Raw genomic sequence first — 6,000 nt, forward strand, 5'->3', positions numbered from 1 at the left:
TTCACATAGGGTTCTCAACTTGCTGGGGTTCATCCTGACTCCATAGTCTCCCGAAAACCCCTTTCCCTGAACTTTGGGGCCGGTAAGCAGTGTGGAGTCTCCAGGTGATATCGAAAGATTTGGTCAAGACCTGTACAACGTCTGCCACAGATGCAGATCCACTGTCACTATTGATTGTTAATGGCAGGCCGAACCGGGGCATGATCTCCCGCAAGACAACTTTAGCTACTTCCCGGCTTTGCTCCATCCTGGTTGGGAAGGCTTTGACCCACCCAGAGTATGTGCATACTATTACTAGGAGATATCTGAACCCCCTACTCGGCTGCACATCTGTGAAGTCTACCTCTAGATCTTCGAAGGGGGTTGCTCCCACTCTCTGGACACCTGGCAGGGGCAGTGGTGCAGACGGAGCATTATTTTTAGCACATGTTATGCATCGTTCACTCGTTGCTCGGCATAGTGCTGGCAGCCGACGGATGTAGTGGTGCTTCTTGAGAAGGGCCTCTAATGCAGTTTTTCCCAGATGAGTGATGTTCCTTGGCTCGGTGGTGTTCCTTGACTAGATGCCCTCCAGTTGCTGTTGGAACAAAGATGCGCCCGTCTGGCATCATCCACTGTCCCTTTTCAGTCAGGTTGGTCCCCTCAGCCATGGCCCATTCCTTTTCCTTTTTAGTGTAACTGGGCGGAGGGACTTCTTCCGGGGGTGTTAGGGCCATGGTGAGGGAAGGGGCTCTGTCCATGTCCTCGCTGGTTGCGGTCTTGGCTGCCTCATCTGCCAGACAATTTCCCCACACTATGGGGTCGTCTCCTTTCTGGTGTCCCTTACAGTACAGGACTGCTACTTCCTTGGGAAGCCAGATGGCTTCGAGGAGTCTCAGTATCTTCTCCTTGTTCTTGAGAGCTTTTCCTGCTGTGGTTAGGAGGCCCCTTTCCTTGTAGACGGCTCCATGTATATGTACAGTAGCAAAGGCGAACTGTTTCAAGGGTAACCCACGGGTTTTCACAGAGAAGCCCTTGGTATTGTGCTAGCCGAGAGTTGGAAAGGAAGCGATGTCCCTGTGCGTTAGGTTCTTGCCCCAGGGTAAGTTTGTTTGCCTCCTTGATGAGTAGGACTGTGGCTGCCAGCACCCTGAGGCATGGCGGCCATCCCGCTGCCACGGGGTCCAGCTTCTTTGAGAGGTAAGCAACTGGCCATTGCCAGGGTCCAACAGTCTGGGTGAGGACCCTGAGCGCTATTTTTTCCTTTTCAGTCCAAGCAGGGAGTTCTTGATCTGGTCCCCCTAAGAGATCATAAAGGGGTCTTGCTATTGCTGAGAACCCAGGGATCCAGAAGCAGCAGAATCCTGCAGCCCCCAGGAATTCTCGTAGGCCCCTTTTTGTCTGGGGCTGTGGCAGGGAGATGATGATCCTTTTCCTCTCCGGCCCTAGTTCTCTTTTCCCTTGGGTGAGGGGAAAACCAAGGTATCGGCTTCCATGAGGCTCGGTATCCTGAGTCTGACCGTTTTTTCTGAGCCATTTAGGTGCCCCCGGGGGTTGCTTTTTAAACACACAGCTTCTGAGATATTCCCCCCCATCCCACCCATTTTGATTCAGTGGGTTTGCATAGGCCGGATAGTATTACACCCAGTGCTCATCACAACACGTGCCCTCCGTAATACTTATCACCTGTCTACCCCATCACCCAAATAGTTGCCTTTTTAACAAGGTCCTCCCAGGTGACTCTTATAAAGGAGGTTTGGAAACAACGTCTAAGCCTTGCTATTCAGAGTGCGGCCAAGGGACCAGCAGGATCTGTATCGCCTGGGGTATCTTGTTTAAATTGACAATCTCAGCCCTACCCCAGACAGACAACCAGAATCTGCCTTTGAATAGTGTGGTAGCTTCGCTTTTGATCTGACCTCCTCTGTTTTCATTTTAGTAGGGTTCCTCCCCCGACTTCCTTGCCCCAGTCCTCTCCAGAAGAGCCAGTGTCCCCTGCCTCTCCCTACCTGAGACCTGTCCCATCCCCGAGGGATGCTCGCCCCAACCTCCTACCACCCAGAGACGACAGGAAAAGGTGCTCTGTGAAGCTAAAGAACTTAAACAGCTGGAGATCTCATCTTGTTAGAGAAGGCCGACTTGACTCCCAGGTCCTCCAACCTCCACAAACTCCAGACCCCCAGGCCTGTCTCATGATCTCAATTTTGGTTGCTCCGCTTTGTCTCCAAGTGTTCTGAAGCATTTCACACATGACTGGGCTTAGGCAATTTGGCCAGACCTTCCCCGTGTGCGGTGGCACAGAGACAGACCGGGGGGTGGGGGGGAGCCTCCTGAGGTGAGGAGACCAATCAGATGCCTGTCTGGCCGTGTCCCAAAGGAGCTTAGGTGAGGCTTAGCCGAAGTGGTCTCAGCGTTGTGACTTACGATCGGAAACTATTCCGATGCCACCATAGACTGTATGCCGTTCACCACGGAATCACAGAGGGGCCCACTCAGACTCCGTAGGCTTCTGGGGACCTTAAGAGTGTCCACCCATGGAGTCACAGAATCAGTCCTCTTGAGCAAGCCAGGTTGGACTGCAGTCACTCACACGTTCACACTCCAGAAGTTACTACGTTCCCTCCCTGGGAATCCCTAGCTGGGAGACCTCTAAGAGGTCTCTGGTAGGTGATCAGGCTCCCCTTCCACCCCAATGGGGGTGGGCCTGTCTGGGTCCTGGGGCCCCCAGGCCTTACCGGAATCCGTCGCTGGGACCAGGTCCTCACCTGCCAAGTCTCCTCGAGTCCAGCGGGAACAGCGGAGTGGGGCCGCCGGAGGCGACCGGGGCGGGAGACTGCCGAAAATTAGGCAGGGTGCGCCTTCTCCGTTATGACCCCTCGTTCTGTCACCGCCCCGCCGTTGCCCCCAAACCGGTGGCAACAATGGACCAACGCAGTTGGGTTTCCCAGTCAGGGAACCAAATGTTACAGAACCTGGACTGGATTGCCCGACGGAAGAACCAAGCGGCACTTGGAGATCTTGGAGGACAGGAGGTTTATTTAACACCGGCGGGCTCAGAGGAGAGGGGTCCCCAAAGGTCTGAGCCCTGAGCACAAACAAAGGGGTAATTTATACACTTCTACTTCTGCATACTTGTCACTCTTGGCACGTGTGCGAAGCGGGGCAGGGAGAGGAACCCGGAAGAGCCCCAGGGCGAGGACTGGGACTCTCTCGCTGGCTCGATTGGCCATCTTAGGACACAGAGTTTCCTTATCATGTCCATTGTCTCTCCAATTTTGGGGTCTTCCATTTGCCCTGTGATGTCAATTTTCTGATGGATCTAAGAGCTATGGAATTTTAGTTTATCTTTTTGCTTGTTATGAGGATGGGAGTAATGACTTCCAAGTTTGTAACCTGTGAGTCCAGATACCAGAAGTCCAGCTTTTTCTATATTATTAAAATTTGGCCCTCCTCTGTGAACACTTCTTAACTCATTAGACAAGGTACTCGACTCTTTGCATCTTCTCATCTTTTTACTGCCTGAAGCAGGCCTAGGGAGTTTCCCTGGCTGCCTTCATCATATACACTGATCTTCCCAGGGGAGCAACTTTTAAAGACGGATTTCAATAAACTGACTAAAAAAAATAAATGTCCAATGAGACATTATAAAAAATAAGAGAGATACAATCTCAGCTTATGTAAAGAATTCGATCCCAATTATTATGTGCTATGTCTAAAAGACATAAGGTTATGCCATAGTCATACAAATGTGAATTAATATTTGAGAACAAACATGACCTCTAATTTAAAAGGATGAGTCATTTTAGGAAATACCGTGGCTTGCACAGCTTGTTGGTTAGGTCCCAGCTGAAGAGCATGGCTTTAGAAAGCCCAGCAGTTATGACAGACAAATGTGGTTATGAGAGGAGGCAGCAGCTGAGATATTGGTGCTGGAAAGTATACCCGGGTCTTGAACAACTGTCTGTCTCAAAGTTCTTTCATTATCCCTGCTGGGTCCATGACTGTCCCAAATTTTAACAAAGTGGTCTGACATAAAAATCTGGTTCCTTATGATGACATGATTAAGTTTGTATTCTTAAATATTATGGAAAGTATGGAGCACCTGGGTGGCTCAGTCAGTTAAGCGTCTGCCTTTGGCTCAGATCATGATCCCAGGGTCCTGGGATCGAGCCCCGCATCGAGCCCTGCATTGGGCTCCTGGCTCAGCGGGGAGTCTGCTTCTCCCTCTCCCTCTGCCCCTCCCCCTGCTCAAGCACTCTCTCTCTCTCTCTCTCAAATAAATAAATAAATAAATCTTTATAAAATAAATATTATAGAAAGTAATGTATATTTTTTGTAAAAGATGTTCCTAAAAGCTAACATAGTCTTAAAAATTATAGAACATAAATGTACATTTTTTGGTAAAAGCTGTTCCTAAAAATTAACACTTGCTGGAAGCAGTGTGCTATTTTGCATGCATGTATTTTCAAACGGTGTTTTAAAATTCAGGCGAACTGGAGTTACTAAATGTATTAGCCATATAAATATTGGCTTTATCAAAAATATTTGATGGCTTAGGAATAGTTTGCACTTTGTATTTGCAAGTATGCCTTATTTTGTGTTTGGAATGTTTAAAGGGATCAAGTATATCAAATTAATATTTGTTAGACCTAAGAAAATTAGGTAAATGTGGAATTAGTATGCACGGTATTAAAACCACAGGGCATCATGGAGCCACGTAGGTTAGGCCCCAAGTCAGTAAACCAAGACTCACTACCCTACCTAACTGCAGTTTCAACCCCTCAGGAATGTGACCTCTAACTGGTCAATGTGGAAACTTCCTGGTCACCAGGAGATTTACTGATAGACCCTTCCATTCCCTTTAGGAGGGCGACCTTGCCTAAAACACTGGGTTCTTCACCATTAATTTCCTTTTTTCTGCTTCCTCTCTACATTTAAAAACTCTTGCTTTTCTGCATCTTGATGGAGCTCCTTTCTGTTTGCTAGACGGGATGCTGCCTGATTCATGAATCATTTAATAAAGCCAGTTAGATCTTTAAAATGCACTCTGTTACATTTTTGTTCCTTAGCAAGGGCAGCCTGATCGGTGAGTGGTTCCCTCGACTTCCCGCCCCGCTACCCCCAGCAAGTCACCACTGTTACCTGGATGGACATGACAGTCAAGCCCCGACAGTCAGCTCTGGCTCTTTGGTAAAAGACTGTGGAGGGCTGCCCTTTTTCTGCAGGATAGAAGTATCAAAAGAGGCATTTGCCACCATTTCCCAAGCAGATCTGTGCTCAACTCCTTCCTCAGCCTTCTGTCCACCTGAGTCCCATGCATCCTTTGGGGCTGGTTCCCCTCCCGCGCCCTGGGCCGCTGGGCTCACGGGAGGTATCTCATCCCCTCTGCTCTGTGCACTGCTGGAAGGAGCCCAGGGGCGGCTGGTCATCCAGTGTGCCCCTGTCCGGACCGAATGCCACGCATCTCCCTGTTCCTGGAAGGGCCTAAGATACTGAGGAGTATCTGCCAACTGCTACTTCCTGGAGGCTGAAAACTACCCACCCCACCCCAGGAACATCTGTGACACTGTGTCATCTTATTATCCCTTCTTCCCCACCCCAAACCCAAACTGGCCAAACCAGTTTGGGGCCCTAATGAGTTAGAAGGAAACAAAACACATAAGACAGAGGGCTGGAGGAGCTAAGAGTCTTTAAGGAAAACAATTCTTTAATATTTACCGAAAGGGACAAAGGCTTAGCGCCCTCCCCTCCTCCCCTCTGGGTTTCACTCTGAGTGTGCACTAAACAGCATGGACTGACCCCGCGCTCACCAACATCTGAGACGTTCCCACAGCGCTCGCCACACACAGGGCTTCAGGTAGAAGTCAAAGGATCCTGTGTTAATATTCATTAGAAGTGGAGACGGTTATAGTGACCAGCAGCACCCAAATGGGAAAGAACAATGTGTCATACGGGTTCAATGACTCTGTCTCAAATAAATAAATAAAATCTCAAAAAAAGTAAAAGTTAAACATTTTATTA

General features: G+C 49.1%; 1 protein-coding gene across 6 annotated transcripts in view; it reads right to left on the bottom strand.

Annotated features, from left to right (window-relative positions):
• LOC118520382 (aldo-keto reductase family 1 member C1-like) overlaps positions 1-3,049 on the bottom strand; it is a 38,933-nt gene extending 35,884 nt beyond the window's left edge. For 5 of the 6 annotated variants that reach the window (XM_078075093.1, XM_078075087.1, XM_078075086.1 and 2 more), the window contains exon 1: positions 2,745-3,049. The gene's annotated coding sequence lies outside the window, so the exon portion shown is untranslated. Of the gene's footprint in view, positions 1-2,714 lie in introns of all 6 variants that reach the window. The other variant, XM_078075088.1, reaches the window with a different exon arrangement.
• Positions 3,050-6,000: the final 2,951 nt, after the last annotated feature.

The sequence above is a fragment of the Halichoerus grypus genome, chromosome 6 (genome assembly GCF_964656455.1).
Source record: "Halichoerus grypus chromosome 6, mHalGry1.hap1.1, whole genome shotgun sequence".
NCBI lineage: Eukaryota > Metazoa > Chordata > Mammalia > Carnivora > Phocidae > Halichoerus > Halichoerus grypus.